At 46.9% G+C, this 22,546-nt stretch overlaps 1 long non-coding RNA gene across 2 annotated transcripts; it reads left to right on the top strand.

Moving 5' to 3' along the window:
- The first annotated feature begins 4,470 nt into the window (after positions 1–4,470).
- LOC109503522 lies at positions 4,471–11,627 on the top strand. 2 transcript variants are annotated; one of them, XR_006585170.1, is made up of 4 exons: positions 4,471–5,103; positions 5,918–6,024; positions 7,852–7,972; positions 9,419–11,627. It is a non-coding gene; the product is annotated as an uncharacterized LOC109503522 (long non-coding RNA). The 2 variants fall into 2 exon arrangements; XR_006585169.1 differs by having other exon boundaries at positions 4,471–6,024.
- Positions 11,628–22,546: the final 10,919 nt, after the last annotated feature.

The following is a 22,546-nucleotide window of genomic DNA, read 5'->3' as shown; positions in this document are numbered from 1 at the left end:
TCCTCCACCTACAAACAGAATTCTCTCACTGACATGCATTGTTTTTCTCTTACCATTTTCATCGGTCTGGTCCAGAAGCATGCCGTCCCCCTGCTGTAGCCCCCTTCCCTCCTCTGTCTCCTCACAAACCCATCTGTCACATGTGACGCCTCCCTAGTCACCATCACATTATAGCCCATCATTGGTCTAAAAACGTCTCTGACTTTCCCTTTCCTATAGCTCCCCTCAAATTTTAAATCCATAACTCCAGCTTGGTTGGGAGTTCTGACTCCAAGTAGATTGATTTACCAAGAAAAGCCTCCACTCGCTGACTCGGTGATGCCACACCCACAAAGACCTTCTCCATCTTCTCTGTCTCCTTTGTCACCCAACTCAAGCCTCACGTCCTCCAAGAGGCTGTCCCAACATCTGCAGCCTGTTCATGAGCTCCTCCTTCTCTGCCCTCGGATAGGTCTCAGAGCTACCACTGGAATAGCAAATACAGCCTTCCATCTCTGTTTTGTTTGGGTGTGCCTCAGTTTCCCAACGCGGGGTTGTAAGTTCCTGGAAGGTAGGGACCATCTCTTACATGTCTTCTGTAACCTACCTGGTGCCCAGCACGCTGTTGGCCACAGAGTGATAGCAACAACCTTTCACCTACGTGGCGGGCTTGAGAGTCGAAACAGCAGTTCCACACGTCATTCATGGGATGTTCCCAGCAACAAGGTGCGATCCGCAAGGCAGGCAATGAATAGTCTCGTTCGGGGGAGAAAATTGAGGTGCAGAGAGCCCATTATACCTGCACAGGTTTTCTAGTTCAGTGCGCCCTTAATAATAACTATTAGGCGAGTAAATAAATGAACAGCTCTTGCCGTTCAAAAATTTGTGGGGAACCAAAGGCAAGTGACCGTGTATTTGGCAAATGTCCCATCCTGTTGATGTAGGCTGACCTCCAAAATAGGCCACAGTCCACTTTGTATGGATAGACTCAGGTGGAGAGACAAATGGCCCATGTCTCTTCGACTTTGGTCATGTTCCGCTAATGAGAAGAGATCCCAGTGAGAACCACGAGTGTTTTGGTGTGTGTTTGCCTGGAAGCCTGAATGGAAACCAGCAACCTCAGACATTGCTCTGGGAAACCTCTGGGCCTGCCCACCTTGAGGCTCCTAGAGCTTTGTGACCAAGGCAAACAGAAGAGACCTGTCTGAAAGAGGCCTTAGGCACCAAACGATCCTCAGTGCCCTTCACTTCTTTAACTACTAAATTCACCCAATCCCATGGATATACATTTCAGAAGCCTTTGGAAATGTGTTCCTGTTCCTCCAGAAATTGCCTCCGAATTTTCTAATAAAATGTCCTCCAGCTTTGTTCAGCCGAGTTCCTTTTCCCCTTCTTCTCTTTGACGATAAAAGCAACTTAGGCACCAACGCTCAGATCTAGCAGGTGTTTGATGACACGTCTTCTATGATAAGTGCGCATTACATAAGTTCATCGAAGCTGGCTACCATAGCTTTTGAGGCATTGTTACTGCCAGTCATAAAACTATCCTTGAAAACCAGTAACCCAGGGCACCTGGGTGGCTCAGTCGGTTGAGCGTACGACTTCGGTTCAGGTCATGATCTCACAGTCTGTGAGTTCAAGCCCCGCATCGGGCTCTGTGCTGATGGCTCAGAGCCTGGAGCCTGCTTCTGATTCTGTGTCTCCCTCTCTCTCTCTGCCCCTTCTTTGCGCATGCTCTCTCTCTGTCTCAAAAATAAAATAAAAAAACATTAAGAAAAATAATTAAAAAAGAAAAGAAAAAAGAAAGCCAGTAACCCAAGATATTCCAATGAAGTTCTATTTTTTTTTCTCTTTTCTTTTAGAGTCACCACTTACATGTGGGGTACTGGAGATAGGAGACAGGAGAAGTCAGGAGATGGGTGCTTGAATCCTGATTCAGCCCCAAAAGCTGGCTTTGTGACCCTGATGAAGTCACCTCTAGGCTCTAAGCCTTAGGTTGCTCTTAAGTACAACGAAGAGGTGAGAACAGGGACTGCAAAGGGCTCGGTAAGTTCTGACATGTCCTGACAAGAGGACAAACTGGTGGGAAAAAAAGCGATTTCAATCAAGTCAAAACACATACTTGCCTTTCCTCACCCAGGCTGTGTTTCACGTAACTGAATTTGCTTCCTTTTTATTTATTTACATTTTAAGATTTTATTATTTCTTTTAAGCGATCTCTACATCCAACGCAGGGCTCGAACTCTCAACTCCATGATCAAGAGGGGCACGCCAGCCAGGTGCCCCTGCTTCCTTTTTTTACCGGCACATTCACCAGTCAGCAGCAGGGGAGCAACGCTGCCCACACAGCTGCGAGAGGGAGAATGTGCGGGAATGCATGTGGAGAAGGGCTATGCTGCAGAGTCCAGGAGGCACAGACGTCACGGATACTTCCACGACATCACACCTCTTAGTTCTGGCATTACATTATATTAGAATTACAGGACCTTCAGGTACTTTAAAGTATAACAACCTATAGGAGAACTAGTACGAAAGAAATTTCCAGTCCCACGGTTGCCCCCGAAAAGGCATTCGGAAACCAATTCTGCAAGTCAGATTACTCTCTGGGGAAAAACAGGAAAAAAAAAAAAGGTGAGAACAAATTTTCATATCAAGAAGAAAACAAACGTCCCCTTGATATTCATTCCCTCAAAACGTTCAACTAGCCCATGTAGAACCATGCCGTAGCTGCCCCACGCATTTCGGTTTGTACCAGGAAAAGTTCACGTGCGTCAGGGACTTGACTTTTGAGGCAGCCCTCTGAAAGAAAGCGTTCGTCACCGTCTCCGTGTTACACGTGAGGAAACCGAGGTCCTGACACAGGTCTAGCAATTGGTCGGTGTATTCAAATCGCAGGTGGCAGAGTTGAGAGTTAACCCAGATCCCTTGCCTCCTGATCTGGATTTCTCTCTGCTACTGTGTCCTAAGGCACTCTTCCATACGGTCTCACACGGAGCTCTTTCTGGCTTTGAGCACAGATATGAGTAAGTATCTCCAAGACTGGCTCAGGGGTTTGGTTTTGTTCTCCAAAGGGCTGGTGTAGAATCCCAGCTATCAGCGCTCCCTCACCTATGCCCCAAGCCTTCTTCTTCAGCTGAGGACCTCTCCGGTACTCCAGTACTCTAATACTCTGGGGCAAGTTGGTGGCCAATTCAGCACTGAAATCCTCTCATTCCCCTCTTATATTCTTTGGTATGAAAAACCAAAGTGATTCAGCAGATTAATCACCAAATAAAAGATCAAGAATTATGTCTTCAAGTCACTTAATGGTCCCGCTGGTCAGGGTTGGACAGTCAACTTTGACCTCGGGTTCTCCAGTGACTTCTATTAACCAACTTCACCAATATAATCCAGAGAGGCTGAGGCAGAAACAAGTGTGACTGCCCATGAGTCATTAATTTTTGACCTTCAGCATGTTTTGAAAATGTGTTGTGAAATGCTTACCAATCAATAATTCCATCACCGGGCAGTAGAGAAGCTGAGAGTTGTGCAAGAGGGGAAGCAGGGCATTAATGCCAGTCACTTAGGAGGCTCCAAATTCCTGCTGAGGGCAGGACTTACAGCAGGGCCCAGAGACGCTAGGCTCCCATAAAAGTTTTTAAAGGAATCAACGGCGGAACCAAGGACAAAGGCAGAGTGAAAGTAGACTCCTTTCCTTGCACAGGATCAGTAAAGTGGGGTTAGCAATTTTTGCAGGTACTCCTAAGCCAGTGTGTCTGTCCTTTTCTGTTCGGGGCCGGGACAAATGTTATACCCCAGGCTGCTACAGGGCATCCCTTCTCCTTGCCCCAGACGGTAGCCTGAGCTGCCAGCATTGCAAGTCTCACGAGTGAAGGAGGGGCCTCGTACAAGGGGCAGGGTCACAAACCAAGGAGGTGGAAAACCCAGTTCAAGCCCCCCCTGCCCCTTGCTAGGCCAATGACTCTGGGAGTGGTCACATCATTTGTCAGATCTTCAGGCTCTTCCTCTCTAACGAGAGGAGAAGGCATCTGTCCCATAGAGCACACGAGGCTCAGAAGTCATGAGGGATATGAAAACGCTTTGCAAACTATACAAATATGAGAACCTATTAGTAGAAAACCCACCCGTCTGATTTTGCAAGCTCGGACAGAAAGAGCCTCCTATTTAAGGAATGGCATGATCCCATGAATGGGGTATGACTTGTGGTTAGAAGAAAAATCAACACTGAAGATGGTCCCATGCAGATGACAGAGGAGAACTTTCGAACTTCTAGTTTGAGTCAGTCCCTGGTAGCTGTGAGCAGCGACGTGCTGGTAAATGTTTAATGCCTGGTTCCCTGGGATGGAAAAGCCCTGAATTGTAGCATTTGCTGATTTCCATGGGGTACATTCTTGCACCATGGCTGATTTCAAGCTAGCAATGTGACATCACTAAACCATGAAGTAAAAAAAAAAGTTGCTCACGATTGGCTTTCACTAGTGGGGACAAGCCAGCTGCGGCACACCACGGAAACTTTGCTGACAGCTTAGAGGAGGAGGATGAACTTCAGAAGCCTTCTTGACACATGGGGCTAGCGTTTTAACAGAGCCACAGTGTCTCCTCCTCCAATCATCCAAAAAATGGAAATTCTTATTTTTGTATTTGGCATTTTTAGAGCAAATCATAACTGCGAATCTCTTGATGGACACTGTTGAGCTCTCAAATATAGTGCTATCATTCTTAGCAATGTTCCTCAACTTTCAAATCTGATAACGTAAGAGATCAGCAGGCACGCTGGAATGGAACATAGCATGAATGGAGCCAGAAAACCTGAGACCCAGCGGTAGCAAGCCCATCTGTGTGACCTTGGACATAACAGGTCACCTCACTGCCCTCTCTGAGTCTCAGTTTCTGCATCACAGGACTATTGTGAGGTCACAGGAAATCATGCAAATCTGAGAGCTTTGAGAACCGCAAAATCCTATTTGGCCATGGATTATTATTATTTATTTCAAACAGTGATTGCGAGACGTTACCTTTCCTAATAATTATCAACCTATGCTGTGCTGGCCAGATCCTGCACCGGAACGAGCACCCTCCACCTAGACACCCTCCAGTGTCCCTGCCAAGAAGAGTCACTCTCAGGTGGGGCCTGTGTGGCACGAGAATGCCCCCCCAGGGGTCTGTGGGGTAGCTCAGCTCTATTGTACCAGGCCCAGGAGCATTGGAAACTGCTTGTGCCCACAAAGCTCCACATCAAACAGCACGTGGAGGTTAAAAGCAAGACTGAGCCCAAGTTCTGCGCATGTAGAGCTGTAACAGTACCACGAAAGAGCTAGGCAATGGGGACTGCTGGAAAAATTTCCCCAGCCAACTTAGACCATCTTTGAGGCAGGGTGTTTTCGGGGTGACGGCAGGGGGAAAACTGAGGAATATGCATTTTAAACAAGTGCCAGTTAAATCAGATGCACCGGACAAAAACTCTATGATGGGAAACTTGATGGAGGGAAGCAAAGAAAGGGTTCTCCATGGATGGGGTGCCAGGTGCTTGATAGAAAGCAATACCTCTTAAAGGAAACCATGGTTGTGCAAGAGACCCATTTCTTGGTTGGGCTTCTTCCTTCCCTTAATATAATATCACTGTCCCCATCCACCCACACACGCCCCGGGGGATCAAGGTACGCTGGTCAGGCACACAGTAGGTGGTCCGCTGAGGGCTTTGCAACAGCGAAAGCATTCATTGTCTGCCTCCAGCTCCTACCAAAGCTTAGCGCGGAGAGATGATCTCAGAGAGATTTATCTAAAACACAGTCTGTCTACCCACTCCAGATATCTTAAAGGAAAAGTCCATTGATCCCTGTGTCACTAGTCAACACACCCTAGATTCAACCTCAGCATTCTATTTTTTTCCCTCCACCTATTGGGTCAACAAAAACTCATCAGACTCCATCTATGTCAGGCACGTGCACAGAGCTGGAAATGTAGGATGCGTGGGATTGCATTTCTGTCTTAAAGGAGTTGATATTCTTGGAGAATTCAGAAACTAAGCAGTCACAGCAGCACACGGTAAGTATAAGTGAGATACTCCAGGTACTGAGGGATACAGGGGAAGCAGAACCGAATTGTGGTGAGCATTGAAAGGAGATCAGAAAAACTTGCCAGAATGGAGGACACCAGGCTTCCAAAGAAAGGGGGATTTCTAGGAAGAAGGAATTGCTTGTGCAAAGCACAGAGACGTGAGCAGGGGGGTGTCCTGAGAGAACAAGTGTCTTGTGTTAGAGACTATATGAGGTGTGGCAGCAGCTGGGGCTGGGAAGTGAGCACGTGAAGAGCCTCATCGGCCATGTCAGGAGTTTAGACTTCACCTTGAAGACAAGGTGCAGCCTTGGCAAGGTTTTGAGAAAGACTAGGTTTGCATTTCTTATAGATCAGTCTCTAGACAGGCAGTATGAAGAACGGGTTGGAGTAATAAGAAGGCAAGTTAAGGAGCCATTGCAGTAGCCCAGGTGAGAAACGGGGCAGCTTTGGCCCAAGGTAATGGCGTTGGAAGTGGAAAGGAGAGGAGGCATTTAAAGAAAATCAAAGACACAGAGTCCCCATGATTGCCTAGGCATATAGGCTGGAGGTTGGGGGACGAGTCATCTAAACAAGCTGACATTTGTCTGGCAAGGGCAGCTTGTATATGTGATGCTTTAACAGAGATAATGAATACAGAGGGATGAACTAATTTCAGAAAGAAGTTAACAAGTTCAGTCTGGAATATGTTCAGGTGGCTTTGGAATAGGTAGGTAAAGAAATTTTATCAGTAGTTATTATGAGCCTGGAGTTCAACAAGGGAAACGAGATGGAAATGTCAGAACTTTCCTGCATTAGATGTAAAACTCTTGCTATAGACATGTTCATCATCCCTGAGGATTACCCAGTATTAAATTCCTTTTCAAAACTGGTGCCAGAAAATAATTCCAACAATCAGGACACCTCCTTCAATCAGAAAAGGAAAATTATGTCAGTCATCACGTTTACCTTTTTTCGCCTTGCCTACCAGGAAGCTCAGAGTTATATGTAACGCTCAATTGCAATAACTCTACTAAGTCCTATAATTAACATATTTTCTTTCTTACCATTTTCAGGGCTTTAGGTTTTTATTTACAATATGACATCCTTAGTGTATGTCCCATATTAGAAGTTGCCTCTGCCTCCGTTTGGAAATAGAAAGTATGTTTTCACTGAGGTTGGGCCCTACCCACCTCGAACATGTTTTAAACTCCTGAGAAGGAGTTTTTCTTTACAGTCTATGAGAGTAACTATTTTTCCCCGGGGTACAAGAGAGAAAACAAAAACAAAAGCAGCCCTCTTCAGAAAGGGAATTGATCCTCTGGGACCAGTTAGAGCCAAGGGGGCCAGAAGCTTACAGGTCATTACAGAAAGCTAGAGCCATTGATTCAAAAAGAGAATCCAAAAGGTATGAGGAGCAAAATGTGACCAGCCCTTTCCACCCGCTCAGCTGAGCGGCACCATTTACTCCCAACATGAGGCAGGGCTACAGCGTAAATTCATCATAGAGGGTTTGGACAGAAGTCCTTTCAGGTTATTAAGGGCTACCTTTAGCCTTTGAGGGAAAAGAATATGTCACAATACGAGCAACTGTTGTATTTTCTAAATGCTCTTACATCACTATCTAACTTAATCCCTTTCAGTGTTCTGACAGGCAGGTAGGGCAGGAACTGTGGTTATTCACACTTTAACAGCTATGTGTCCTCTTGCCTAATGTTTCTTGGAGCCACTTTTAGGAAAAGAACGCCGGGCTGGGCTTACTTCCCTCCACTGAGACCTTTCATAGTTAAGAAAGTATAATAACAAGACCAAACGTGATGCTCTCTGATTTTCACCCAGAACATTCAGCTTCTGGAGCACCGCTGCCCCCAGCACAGTATGTCACCCCCAAGGTCAACTGGGGAAGGTTTCTTGTCTCCGCTTCATAGCTACCAATGCTGAGTCTCGGAGAGGCGCATTAGTAAGTAGTGTTCCCTCTGAGCAGGAGTTGTAGCAATCAGCACTAAGACCCAGTGCTCTTGGGATGCTTCCCCACCGTGGGTCCTCTGCAGCTTTCAGAGCGAGGCCCCGCTTCAGGCTGCAACACCTCATTCACTGGCATAGTAAGATGCTAATGACAGAAACCCCCAAATGGACAGTTCTAGCTAATTTGAATTCCCTCTTCACTAACGAGTGCGGCCGCTTGGTCCCACGCCATTAGTAGTGGGTGAGGACCCCTTCTTTCCTTCGGATAGAATCACCTGCCTCTGGGGCGCCTGGGTGGCTCAGTCGGTTAAGCGTCCGACTTCCATTTAGGTCATGATCTCGCGGTTGGTGAGTTCAAGCCCCGCATCGGGCTCTGTGCTGACGGCTCAGAGCCTGGAGCCATATAAAAAAATAAAATAAAAAAGAATCACCTGCCTCTGGTTTCTCCAGGGAACAGGGCTCAGAGCAGTCAGGCAACCCGGGAGCAATCGGAACAATCTTCAGAGGAGTCGATGAAAATTAGGACAGTGGAAAATCAATAGGTCTCACTAGGCCAGGCTCAGAAGGTCTTCTTAGCCATGTGGCCTTAGGCAAGTCACTTCATCTCTTTGAATCTCAGTTCTGTCTGCAACATGAGTCAATAATAACCTCTGTCCTTCCTCAGCTCATAGGCTGCTTATGAAGATCATAACTGTGCATTATTAGCACCTGGTAAATAGGGATATGAGGAGTACTGAGTCCCATCCGTGCAGGAAGCTCCAAAACTATAACTCAAGGGGCAGAGAGGTGGCATGGGAAGTGGGTAGCACTCGGGGGTCAGGTGCTACTGAGCTGGGCACACACAACGTGGCTAGGTTAGTGATACGAGAGACACTGCAGCGACATACACAGCCACACAGTGACCCCTTTCCACATACACCCAGGCGGACAACGGTCGTTAGAAAATACAGCCAGAAATTCCTTTTAAAGAACCAATTACTTCAACAATTGTAGTCGGCAAGGGAGATACAAGTTATATGCTTCCTACAATCAATCAATCCCATAAACCTTTTGAAACTTGAGTCAGAGAATTTGTAAGATGCTAAATAACACACATGTTGAAACCATGACAGCTGAGAGGTGGGGAAGACACGCTAGTCCCTTAAACACATATAAATGAAAATATCACCCCGGTTTTTGCAGAGTTATGAGGAACTGTCAGTTTTCCACTAGGAGACCAGAGTCTAAAAATCATAGACAATAAAGCCAGAAAACCTCTGAGAGGCCACTTTTCTAATTTATCCTCCTCTCACCCATTTTACAGAGAAGGAAAGTAAGACTCAGAGAGCTGGGGCCTGCTTCCAGTCATACTACGGGGTAGAACCAGATGGCAGCATGAGTTGTGTCCCTTGATGCATTTAATCCAAAACACATTTATGACGACCTGCTAATTTTTTTCTAGGGAAACAAGGATGAATAAGCCAGAGTATCCACTTCCAAGAAATTGAGTCCATTAGGGGAGATGAGCATTACGCAGCTGACTCTGGTACAAAAATGATATGTGTGATATTAACAATGATCCAGAGTGCAATGGGGACACAGAGTTCAGAGCGGTCCGTTCTGCCAGAGAAGGCCCCACCCAGGAGTTGGTATTTGAGTGCATTGAGTGGAAGAGTATCCTGGGCAGAGGGAACAGAGCGAGCTAAAGCGAGGGGCCGCAGGAAGAATATAACGTGTTCTAAGAGCCACGCACACAGGGTTTGAAACCGCTGGAGGGTTTATAGAAAGTGCTTCAGCCTAATCTTGGGGGATGTCAACAGCTCTCAGCTGCCACCCTCCACCTCATTTGGCACGCTCCCCGAGGCTGTGGCCTGTGTCCACCTAATGGGCCAGTACAACACCTGGCCAAGTGCCGGTGGCATTGTGGGGCTTAATGAATTCCCTTTGAAGATGAGAGGACTGTGAGGGAGAGAAGAATTTGCCACTCAAGTGAGTCAACTGGAACGGAAGGTGTGTCCGGCCACTCAGGCCCAGCTCTCTGGCTAGTCGACCAGACAGCCCGGGCCACCTCCCCTGGGTCCATGGGGTTCTACTAGGGAACATCAAGTCTTTTTTCAGCAAGTAGTTCCTAAGCCGCAGCACTTCTGGCTCATCCTTGTATTTGTAGTTTTACCAACATAATTGATCCCAGAGCTAGGTCTCCGCCATACCCATTGGTTTCCTAGGGAGTGATGGTATATTTAGGCTGCTTTTAGAGCACCAACACAGCCCAGCCTCCTGGGGATAGCATGGAAGGACATGTAAGAGGCAGACTTAAATAGTCCTGAGCTGTGTAGTCATCCTTTTGGGTTCTCTGAGCTTCCTGTCCTGAGCTACGGTTTTTCTCCTGGGGTTAGCCGAGGCACCAAGAGATAAACAAAGCTTTAAAGGGACTCTCCCCTTTGGAAAGCTGCACTGGAACCCAAGATGCTGCTTCGCTCTACCTTCTGATGAGTGCGTCCAGCCTTCCAATGAGTACACCCCTGTGTAGACTCTCTGAGGTGTGTGTGGGGCGGGGGGGAGAAAAGACCACGCGAGCTTGAAACTTCTCTAAAATGCCCTTCTTCATACGTTGGGTCTACAAAATGTCAAAACAGCCAGGTAAATCATGCTAGGATTCATCATGGCAGTGGGCAACCAGTCAACCCTGATATTTAACTCTGAGCCACCCAAACAACTCTTGGTGACTAAGGTTTTTTCCACTTACACCGGATTCTTCTGCTTTCACCACACAATTATATTAGCAAATGAGATCCCTGAGTAAGCAAAATAGGCCCTTCACACACACATTCCTTAGCCTACTACAGAGAATTCAGAGTCAGGGAACATTCATTCACATAAGCTTTTCAAAATACACCTCCAAGCCATTTTCACCATGGAATTGCTGTGATCTCAAAAATCAAGCGTGTGCAAAAGCAGGCAGCCAGTGGTTTGCAAGAGAATGAGAACTGAGCAATGAACAAAATTAACACTTACAACTTATGTAACCGGCAAAAGATTAACACCCAGAATATAGGGGAAGGAGGAGGCCCCTGCACATCCATAAGAAGGAAGGACAACAGAAATAAATTGGCAGCCTTGATGAACACGCACATGGCAGAAAAGGAAACGATCCTTAGGGCACGGAAAGATGTTCGACTTCGCTAATAATCAAAGAAATGCAAGTCTGAAAATTAAGAGATGCCATTTCACACCCATCACATTGGCCAAAATTTTTGAAGTCTGATGATGCGAAGTGTTTATATGAAGAATATGAAACAACAGCAAAGCACAAACGCACTGATGATAGAACTGGAGAGAAATTTGGTTAATATCCACCAAATTTGAGACTACCTATATCTTATCTCACAGGTATTCCACTCTCAGATGTACAACTGAGAGAAACTGTCTGTATGCAAAGAACTTTACACAAGGATGTTCACTGCATCATTGTTTACAGGCGAGAAAAGAACTTTAAAGCTCCATTAGTAGAGAAATGCCCAATATATTGTAACCCATTCATAAAAAAGGAATATGATATGGAAGCTAAAGTGAATGGAATGAAACCAACGTACCAATACAATTATATCTAAAATAATAATACTGAGTGAAAAAAGTAATTTGCAGAATAAATCGGTATTGTGCCGCTTACGCAAATATGAGATGCGAAACCGTACTCTCTATTGTCTTGGCCACATACTTACGTACCAGCCATGGACAGGACACAGATATACCATCTTTGGAGTGGTAGTTGCTCTGGGCGGGGAAAAGGAAAAGGCCTGGGGAAAGATGATCTCCAAAAGGACTCCGTTGTCTTTGATAATGTTTGTTCCTTTAGCAAGCTGACCGTGTAAGGAAATGTTAGAATTCTTAAAAGTCAGGGTGATGGGAATATGATTGTAAAGGTCAGGATAGGTTCGGTCTTGCCTCAGTAACAAAAGTCCTGAACCTCCGTGACCTGAAACAAAGTTTCTTTTTTCCCTCGTAGATGGTGGCTTGGCAGAGGGGTTCTGTTTACTGTTGCCACTCAGGGATCGAGACTGAGAGTGGCCACGACCTCCTTGCTATTGGCTGTACCAGAGGGAAACAAAGAGCAATTGCATGGTCCAGCCTGGACGTAGCCCAAGTCGCCTCCTCTCACAACTAATTGGCCAGGACTAGTTACGTGGTCCTGCCCTGCCCAAGGGGGGCCAGGAAGTATAATCCCACAACGAACCCGGAAGTGGGAAGAATTGGAATTTTTTGGCTGACGTCAGGAAAGTTTACCATAACGGGTGTTTGTTACAGTCCTCATCAGTTCGTTTTACATGTTTGAATTATGTTTCCTATTTTGCCACACTGGGGTTGGGGGAGGCCCCGGTCTGGGAATCAGGAGGCTTGGGCTTTACTGTGAGGAAAAGAAGGTGAAAGAGGCGAGGGTAGAGACGGCATGGCTCTCGGCTCCATAGGTCTGTTCTCAGACCACTCAATGGGATTGTCATACCCACACTGATGCTGCAACTATCCCTTATTCAGAAAGGGATCTCCATGTGAATGACTCTGAGCAGGCTGACCTTCCTGGCTTTTGTTGATCTCCAAGGAAGCCGGGGAGGCAACAGGAAGCCTGATACAAAGAGATGTAGTGCATCGAGTGTGGGTCGTAAAGTCCAAAGTCTTAACTACATGCCAGGTCTGCCACTCGCACACTTCCTGCCACCTTGGGCAAGTTACCATACTTCCAGGGTCTATTTTCCTCATCGGTGAAACGGGCATAACAATAACACTTCCATCTTTGAAGAGCTGTGACAAACAAATGAGGTATGTAAAGTGTGCTGTAACTGTAACGTGCTGTACAGACGTTCACTATTATTAATGACCTAAATTTTGCTGCAAGGGAAGCCTCAGGCCAGATTTACATTTCTGGCCGACAATGACTCATACAACTTCCCTCACTAGAGCCACCTGGTTGACAAAATGGGCCCAGGCATCATCCTGTGGTCCAACCGCTTGAAGAATCTATTGATTTCCTCTTGTGAAAGTGAGTGTGGGAGCAGGGACTGAGCATTATTGCAGATTCCCTGGGGAATTTGAGGGGGAGGGTATGATTCCCAGGAGCATGGCCAGGATGGGGAGGGGTTCTTGGCTGAGAAGGAAGCCTGGGTCCCTGGGACTCATTGAATATTCGAGCCAGGAGAGGAGAGGAAGGAGAAAACAGCTCTTTCAGTCCCCTCATTTTCCAAAAGAGGAAACTGAGGCCAGGAGAGGCAAAAAGGATGGCCCTTTTCCAACAGCAATAGCGAGTCAAGAGAGTTGGCGTTCACCTGAGGTCTTCAATTCACTCAGAGTAACCAGGGCAAGCTCCTGCCAAATACCTTAGTTTCCTCATGTGCAAACCGAGGGGATTGAACTCTATCCCCAACAGTTATTTCTAATGTGTTATTTTAAGAACACCCAGTTCTATCACATATGAAATGCAGTAAAACCTTCCCTAAAGGTGAGCTTTCTGATCCCGGTTATTGATTTTGCAGGTCTGACTCACAGGAGTTATCTCCTGGCTCCAGGAGTTGTCCTTCCCACACACCCTGAATGCTACCTGTTAGCCCTCCTCCCTATCTTGCTAAAGAGCCCCTTCTCACCTGTTTTCTGTTAACCCTTAGAGCGCTGATGCTCTTGTCTCTACCCATAGCTAACAAATATCCCTACCTACTTGTGTTACTGGCCCGGGGGATGGGGCCAGAAAAACCTTCATTAAGCTGCAGAGAACACAGGACACCACTCAGGAAAGAGCTCGTGGGCACCTGAGTCCGGTCCCAGAAGTCACTCCCAGAGGATGCTTTGCACACCAATATTGCTGTTGATAACACTTCCCCAGAGATCTCAGGAAACTACACAGCCAGATGCAAGGGCAAGCCTGACCTTACAGCAGGTGCATCCTGCTCTGACGATGCAGCAAACTCCGCAGGAGGACCTCTCAGGCCACGTTACCTGGGGCCTTGCCACTGAGGCCATCACAGGCCCCTCCCCACAGCTGCTAAGTCATTCTGCCAGCAACTCGCAGCAGCAGAGAAAAGACTACTGTCCCCATCTGTAGGAATAAGAGATGGGCCATTACACCTGCAAGACGCTTCACCTGGGGGGCACTCAGTCTACAGAGCACTTTCCTACCCATTACCTCATTTGATTTTTATGAAGAACTGAGAGCCAACCAGAGAAAGGATTATTCTTCTGTGTTCTAGATAAGGGGGTTTGCGTGAAGCCCAGAGAGGTTGAAGGACTTAAGTTCAGATCTGTTGACTCTAATTCTGATTCTTTCTCTGTAGTACGCTTAAAGTATTATCGTTTAATTATAAAATTCTATTCGTGACCGAGCCAGAGGGCCACTATTTAAATCACTTTCAAATATAAAGGCACTCATCGGCTCGCTTCTGCCCTTCAATAAACAGCTCAGGGGGAGAAACCATTTGTGAAACCAAAACGGCATTTACATTGTGGTTTGTGCCGTATCTGGTTTCTAGAAGCCAGGTCTTTAGTATCTTTCTGTCCCTTGTCCACTTTCACCTTCTACCTGGATTTTTATTTGAGTCAGTACAACTGAGGAAAGGATGATACAAGCAAAGGCTCACATGAGTCCTGCTTGCCGTACGTGTGTGTGTGTGTGTGTGTGTGTGTGCAACCTCAGAATGTCAAAGGGAATGTAAGGCTGGGTATAGCAGGAGCTCCTTCCTTACTGCTTAAAATCCTCAACAATTCCGCATTGTTTGGAGTGGTCCAGAAATCAGCAGTGTTACCATCACCTCAGTTTATTAGAAATGCATCATTTCAGGCTCCCACCCCCGACTCACTGTATCAGAAACTATATTCTGATAAGATCCCCAGAGGTCTGCATGCAAAGGTTGAGAAACACTGATGTAGAGAGCGTGACCCAGATCACTGACCCCAGGGGTGAAGTCCTTACTTATCCTGGCTGCCTAAAGACAACACTCACCAGTCCACACATTCCCACACTTCCCCCTCTCACCTTGGCTCCTGCAATGATCTCTTCCTCTGGTGTTCCCCTAAACCAAATCCTTCCCGTTCTTTGAAGTCTGGCTCAACATCCACCTCTTCCAAGAAGCCAAGCCCGATCTTCCTACCAGGGAGTGATTGTTCCTCTTTCTGAATGCCAGTACCCCAGGCCACGCACTTTCCATCTTGGATTATAATTTTTATGAGCACAATTCCTCTCGAAATTGTGTGCCCTTCACGGTCAGGGTCTGGTCTGATTCATGTCTATATCTCCCAAAGCCACGCAATACTTTGCAAAGTTTCTACCATAAACGGATTCCTCAAGACCTTTATCCTTAATGTTTCTTTCTGTCTGTAATTGAGGTGTTCCGCACGATTAAGAAATTCACATTATCATTCTTGTTATTTAGACAACCATTACCACATATGATTAGGATCTAGACTTGGAAGTGTTTAGCTAAAATATTCAGTCACTATCATCAAGCATTTACACAGACTCTCCCCCTACCCCCCCGCCAAAATGCACACATACTTTGTTTATTTCCTTACTGTTAGAAGGGCAATTGCCCAGAATTTACTGAGGTAGAGGGGAAATGACCTCTCTACACCTGATGTGCCAATTCCAGACTGATTTAGCGTCTTACCAAGGAAGAAGAAAGAACTTGGTCCTATTACAGAATAGAACGTAGTACCCAGATCCCAAAGTCTCTATCAGGACCGCATTTGGGACAAACAAAGGTCCCCTGGCCCTCGTTCAGTCACTTAATGGAGAAGACTCCAAAGACAGAATGCCACTGGTGTTCTTCCAATTATAGAGTCATCTGATTAGAATTACAGTAAATGCATAGCTCAGTTTGCATTGTCCTGAGGTGAACCGGGAACCGGGCTGCTACGGTTGGAGCATCTGAGGGTACTGAACTCTGCAAGTCCACTGCCTCATCACAGTGGGACACTCACGCAAGAGCTACCCTGGAAAGGGGACAGACACGAGTTAGGACGCTCCATTTCTGGGGACCCAGGAGTCCCAGAGGCCAGAGCAGGATATATAATTTCGTTGTTTGAAAGAAAAAACTGAGCACATACTCCAGACATGAAACCAACCTGGACCTTTGGAAAAAAGGTTTGCCTTTGGGATAATTTTAGAATTAATTGTTCCAGTTTATGTCTAGCCTGTTAGCACTGAGCCTTGAGAGGTGGTCTACAAAGCGCAAGCTTTCCGAATCATAACGTTGTACTTTGGTCCATGGCTAAGTGAGTTTTCTTGTTCTGTCTGGCTGTAGAAGACAAGGCAGGAACCCTATAGAAGAATCACAAACCTATCCATCCCTTTTCACCTATTCCACTTACAGCGTGAGGGTTGGGGATCGTCAGGGTATCTGACCAAACCTGCTGGTCATGTTATTGTTGTTTCTAATTTAACTACCAGATTGTTAAGCATTACTGCCCCAAACCCAGCCGGGGGGCGGGCACCACACTTTGAAGCCACCAAGTCAGAGTGCTATTGGAGGAAACTCTGCTCTACTGGACCATGAAATGAGTTTTCAAAGGGACAGAGAATGACAGTCGTGCAAGCCGTGACTAAAACGGTCTCACCAGAGCGGTAACGCTCATAATGGAGCAAAATGAAACCCCACCATGTGATGGGACTGTGCCCAAGCCCTCAGTAGAGCCAGGCCAAATCACAGCCCAGAGAACCTGGAGATTAGCTCTGGAACCTCTGTTTCCTCCTCCACAAAACTGGATTCATATGAGCATCATGAGAGACTTGGGTAATTGCATATTACTCTTTTTTTTTTTTTTTTTTTTAAGACGGCGGCTGAGTTTAAGCGCCAAAACTCACTGGCTCGGTGACTTTCTGTGACTCTCTCATCCAGGCCTACCCACCTCCCAGGGTTATCATCCTCACCCAAAGAAAATGATAGGAGTTGGGGGTGGCCATGACTCAAGTTGGGAGAATGAAGTCTATTTTCTTATTTTCCAAATGTCCTTCCTAGAGGAGAGTTTAGAAAGCTCCCCAGTCTAGAATTTCCTATGGCATTCAGGCTTTGCCACTTTCCTTTCTTGATCTTCACGAATCCCAGGAATCGAAGATGCATCAAAATCAAGGAATACGCAGCACCCAAATCACAGAATATACACATGCGCACACATACCGTTGCAAATATATTTTTAAAAAACTTACCGCATTTAACAGGCAAACTTTGACCTCTCAGGGAAATTCATGTTCAGTCAGGAGATGGGAAGGAGAGCACTGGATAGTGGGGGTGAAGGTGAAAGCTTTAATTGCTGGTTGTTTGGAGAAAACCAATCTGCCCATCCCTACCCTGGCAATTCCTGATCATGCTATCCATCACCCTCCATTTGGCCTACGCTGATTGATCACTACACGGCCTGTATTATAAATCAAACTTAATTTGGTATCAGTTCAGAGTCACCGGGCCCTCGTCAACAGCAAATCTTGGAATCACGTAGAAGCCAGCCGTGAAATGCTGGTTCTGAATGCGTCGTGAAGAAAACTTATTTGCAGCTTGGGGTTAGGTGATAGGACAACAGCAAGAGGGAGGGCCCTCCCAGACAACAAACACAGGCAAAGGGTCATCCGAAACCAGGTTGAATACGACCCAGGGTCTTCCTGTGAGGGCTTTGAGTCCTACAGGCACAGCACGTCAGGCTGCAAAGACCCAGAAATCTTGGACCAATCACCTTGTTTTGGAGGTGAGGAAATTGGGCCTCAGCTTGGGGAAGGAACTGTGCCCAAAGTCACAGACACACAGCCAATATGTGGCAGAACTGAGGCTAGAGGCCAAAATGCCCCCGGACATTCTGGGGACTGTTCTGTCCTTCAAGGTCTCAAAGACGGGAACTTATCACATAGCATAGACACATTTTCTAATTTACCTCTGGAGGTCACAGAGTCGAAAGCATTCTTGGCCTCTTGTTCAGCAAACCAGAGAACTCTGCCAGGGTATCAGCTCATGGAAAGTTCAGTGCCGTGGAAATCTGGATTCTACTTCCAACTTAGACATTGATTCTTGTGTCAGATGTGCTTTGGCTCCAGACTGAAGCCCCTTTGTAGCTCAGGGAGAGAAAGGGGGCTAGAAGTGAGGGAAATGAAGGCAGCTCTCTCTCTTTTCAGGGGCACCCCAAGGAGCACACTGCTCGTGTCAGTCCCCTGTGTCTATTTCAGAGCCCGCCTCTTCATTTAGAGATAGGTAGATGTGGGAATGGAAACCCACAGCCGTCTACTAGAGGCTGACACTGCTAAATCCTGGGCTGTGTGTGTGTCTCTGTGTGTGTAATGAACACTCCAAAGCTCTTTCGCACTTTTGACATCAATTCCAAACTGTTAGTTTTTGAGAGAATGTCTTCAGATGACTCATATTTTGCCATTTCTTGTTAGTATCAGTCTTCTGACAGGTGCATAGGGGTGCGCTCCCCCACGTCACAGATGAAGATGTTGAGACACAAAGGTCTTAGTTACACAGAGCGAACTCACAAGTGGAAGTCACTGAAAGACCCAAGTCCACGCTGAGCTGCCGTTTCCCAGGGTGTGCGCACGGGCGTGGGTTCAAGAACACCAACCGGCTGCCACCAGCTTCCAGACCATCCTGCACTGTGATTTTGCTAGAATGCTTGTTAGAACATCTGTCTTCTCTTTATTAATGCTTCCTTCTGGGACAACGTTCCCTGCTCCCTACCTGTGTCTCCCCCATGCCCTCAACACCCCCCCCCCGCCCACACACAATCTAATTGTTCTATTCATTTTTTTCAGATTCAGCATAAGTGATATTTCTTCAGTGAGGTCCATCCCTACCACCCCCCCCCAAAACATGTCCCCCTCTTCTGTGGTCTCTCACACCATCTTCCTTTCATTTTTAACACTCTTCAAACATCAATAGGACTGTGACCATCTAACCTGAGTCTCTAACCTTGATGTCAGGCACTATCCTACATTTTACTCTCCATTGTACCCTCACAGGCTTAGCCCAGCATCTGGTACCAAGGAAGCAATACAAGGGGCAAATGCAATAAAGAGCTGATGGGTCAAAACAGAAGAGTATAGAAATAGCCAAGTCTTCAGTAATTCATCTCTTGTTAGCAGTGCTTCAAAAACTTGTCACAACGACCCAACAACCACCCAACGCATGCCAACCCACGCTGCTCTCGCTTTATACCTGCCGTTTCTTGCACTTGCTCCCACAGTGTGCTTACGGTTCCTACAGAGCTGGATCCCCTTCATTGAGCTCCCCTGAGCTCCCTTGGCTCAGCCGTCAATGTCAACCTAAAAGTAGCTCTGAGAAATCTTCCTTGAACTCTTGATAGAACACGAAATACCCATTCCACTGTTTCATCCCTGCATCCTGTCATCAGTGTTACAGGGTGCCAGGCTGAGATCCTGAGCTGCCTGTCTCCACAGCCCCTATGCGGGCTCTGCTCAGAGGTGCTACTCGGATAATAGTGGATGAAGAAATGACAGATCAAGGGTTTCCAACATGAGATGTTGAGTTTCTGAGAGAGGATCATCTCTATTAGCCACTTCTTGCACAGCGTCTTTCACATAGTAGGCACTCGCCAGTGAGGTTACTTTAATGCCATCTTCAGCCAAAGACACTACAGAGAGCAGAGCAATGTATAGAAATAGTGTAACCTTTGGAATAATTCAGATATACCTTCTCTGTGACCTTGGAGAAACGGCTTAACCTCACGAGCGTCAGGTTGATCGGATGCTGCTGCTGCTCCCAGTTGTGATGGAGAGAGGATGTTAACACATCCGGCATTAGCTTGGCACCTTGGAACTGCTCCCCACCCCCTGCTTCCTTCCTGGGAGTCACTGAGACTGGCCAGCCTCGCTCCTCCCTCTGTCTCCTGGGAAGAAACAGTGGTTAAAGGATTGGAACCCAGAGTCTGAGACCCTTCCTCTTGTCCCCATTGGTCCCCCCGCTGCCCCAGGGGGACCTTACTGAGCAAATGTCGGGCATCTTTCTGCCCTCTGGAGACTTTCAGCCCTAGTGCCAAGACACCTCCGAATACCACCCTGGATGCCTTGGTTTTTAGATAGTGTTCCAATCTCACTGACATCAATCTGCTTAGGTTCTAGTCCTGACAGCTACCTGACTTCCAACCTCGGTGTCTCTCCTGGGCTCCAGACGATTTCCTCCACCACCACTTTCACATCCCCAAGCAATGAACAAAAAACAAGTTGGAAACTGTACATCCCCACCTGTAATGGCGTCCCCTTCTGCCTCCCTCAGCTCCTCTCCTGCTTGGCTGTACCCCCTTCTCCCCATTCGCCAGCCTAGGCGCTGAGACACCTTGTGCCCCTCCTCCAGCCACACTCCTCATCGCTCCAATACTCATGTCCCTGCCAGGTCCTGAATTTCTCACATCCATTGCCTCTTTTCCTTCCCCACTGCAGGCCTTCATCATCATTCACTATGACTCTTTCTGGCATCTTCCAACTGGTCTCCCTGCCTCCAGTCTCTCTTCAGTCCATTTTCCAAACTATCTGCAGAACGATACGTTTAAGCCTTCGAATCTCTTTATTACCCTGCTTACCACCCTTCAGTGCTTTTCCACTTCCTGCAGGAAATAGTCCAGACTCCTGAGTCTGGCATATAAGGCCCTTCATGATCCAGCACCCCCCCGTTTTTGCTTGCTGACCCCACCCTAAAAACTCCTTTGTACACAGACACACCCTAGATTCCAGCCAGCCCTGACTCCTGTCTCACACACAAAAGACCTCTGGGTCTTTGAACATGTTGTCGGTAAGCACTTCTGTGCCTTCGGCAAAATGTTTTTGGCTCAAATGTCATCTCTGATGTGTGGCCCTCTTAGAGACCCAGAAATGAGCTGGTAGCTCCTTCTGTGAGCTCCCTCCAAACATAGTCACTTATATTAAGCCCCTGTTGGCATTGTGACTTCTTGTTTGTATGTGTCTGTCTCCACTAGACTGGGAAATCCTCAGAGGTGAGTCCTTCCACAGAATGCCCACTCAACAAACGTTTCTTGAATAAATGAAATATCAGAGGCAGACATGGAGTAATAAATACAACCACTTTTGTCCAGTGATCCTCGGTGTTTCCATCCATAAAATAAGTATCTGAACCAGATACCTTACAATTCTACCAGGCTCAGATTTCATACTGCATCATCTCTCAAGTATACATCTCACACCGTTGGCCCACTCAGTAGTAGGAGATTTTGCTGAGTTATTTTTCCCAAGGAAGGAGTGGGACTGTGGGTCCACCCACACTGCAAAATGGCTGGTCTCAGGAGCTCTGGCTGAAGTCACAGAACTGCTCAAAGACAGTACTCCACATAGGGACCCAGAAACCCATGACCACGCTGTCACAAGCCGGGACTCTGGCCGCGTCCCTAGCACACTCGTGGGTATTGTCCACCCACTCGGGTGCTTGTTCATGAGCACTCACACAGGCATTGTCACAGTCCTCGGGCAGGCACAGAGGGTGACGCATCTGTGCAAAAGAACTACCCACGGGGTCTCACCTCCTCCAGGTCACCGTCCCCATGATGCCCACACCTCCAGTACCACCTACAGACTAACATACTCACAGGGTGTTCGGTTGTCTGCAAATCTGGAGTTTTACACATTGGACCACAACTTTCAGCAGATGGAGACAGGTGCACCTGTATTCTGATGGCTATCTTCTGACCTTCATCGTCACCTCCCCCTCAATAAACACCTCTGCCGGCGTGCTGGCGTTCACCTTGCAGCTTTCCCTGGGAACGTTATTTTACCTCCCCGAGCCTCAGCTTTCTCATCTATAAAATGGGACTAGTGGCCCTGCTTAATTTCCTTTCCTTACATCGGTAGTACCACGATGCAATGAACTAATAATGAATGTGAAGGTGCCTCACAAACACAGACTCAATGCACACATGTAAAATCACACAAGTAGTAATATTGGTAAACACTAGGTTCTGCCTCTAAGGAAAATCGCCTTTTCAAACAAAAGGGGACTGTTCAAATCCAGATATTTACTGAGTGCGTAGTCTCTGCCAGACCCAGCACAAGGGATTGTCACCAATCTTAACTGTCACTGTTCCAGAGCTGAATTTGACAGTGTTTTAGCTTAATACTTATATGGTGGAAGTCGTATGTTTGTTTTGAAGTTTTAATATTTATGCATGTCCATGCACTCACATATATGGGAATAAAAACAATATTTGCATATGTATAGGGGTGTGTGTGTGTGTGTGTGTGTGTGCGTGTTTGAGAGTAAAGAGTACTTTCCCAGGAGGTAGAAATGAACTGTTAAGAAAAAAAAGCACCACTTCTGGTTCAAATCCTGACCAAGACTTTTGACTCAGGACAAGTTTTGAATTCACTGAAGCCGCAGTTTCTCCAGATTAAACATGGAAATAAGGAAAACTCTCTCATAGGTCTGCGGTGCAAATCAAGTAAAGTCATGCGCACAAAAAATACGGAACTGCGTCGAGCACGGAGAGGGCTGGGTGAATGTCACTACCCCCAGAATGCCTGCGTTTCACTCGGATGCCCTGTGACCCGGGGCAAGGCACTCAGACCCTGCACGTGTTTCCTCATCTATAGAAGGAGAGGGACGAG

This window comes from Felis catus, chromosome C2, assembly GCF_018350175.1.
Source record: "Felis catus isolate Fca126 chromosome C2, F.catus_Fca126_mat1.0, whole genome shotgun sequence".
Lineage (NCBI taxonomy): Eukaryota > Metazoa > Chordata > Mammalia > Carnivora > Felidae > Felis > Felis catus.
Note: the sequence above shows the minus strand (reverse complement) of the source record. Positions and strands in the feature narration are given on the sequence as shown.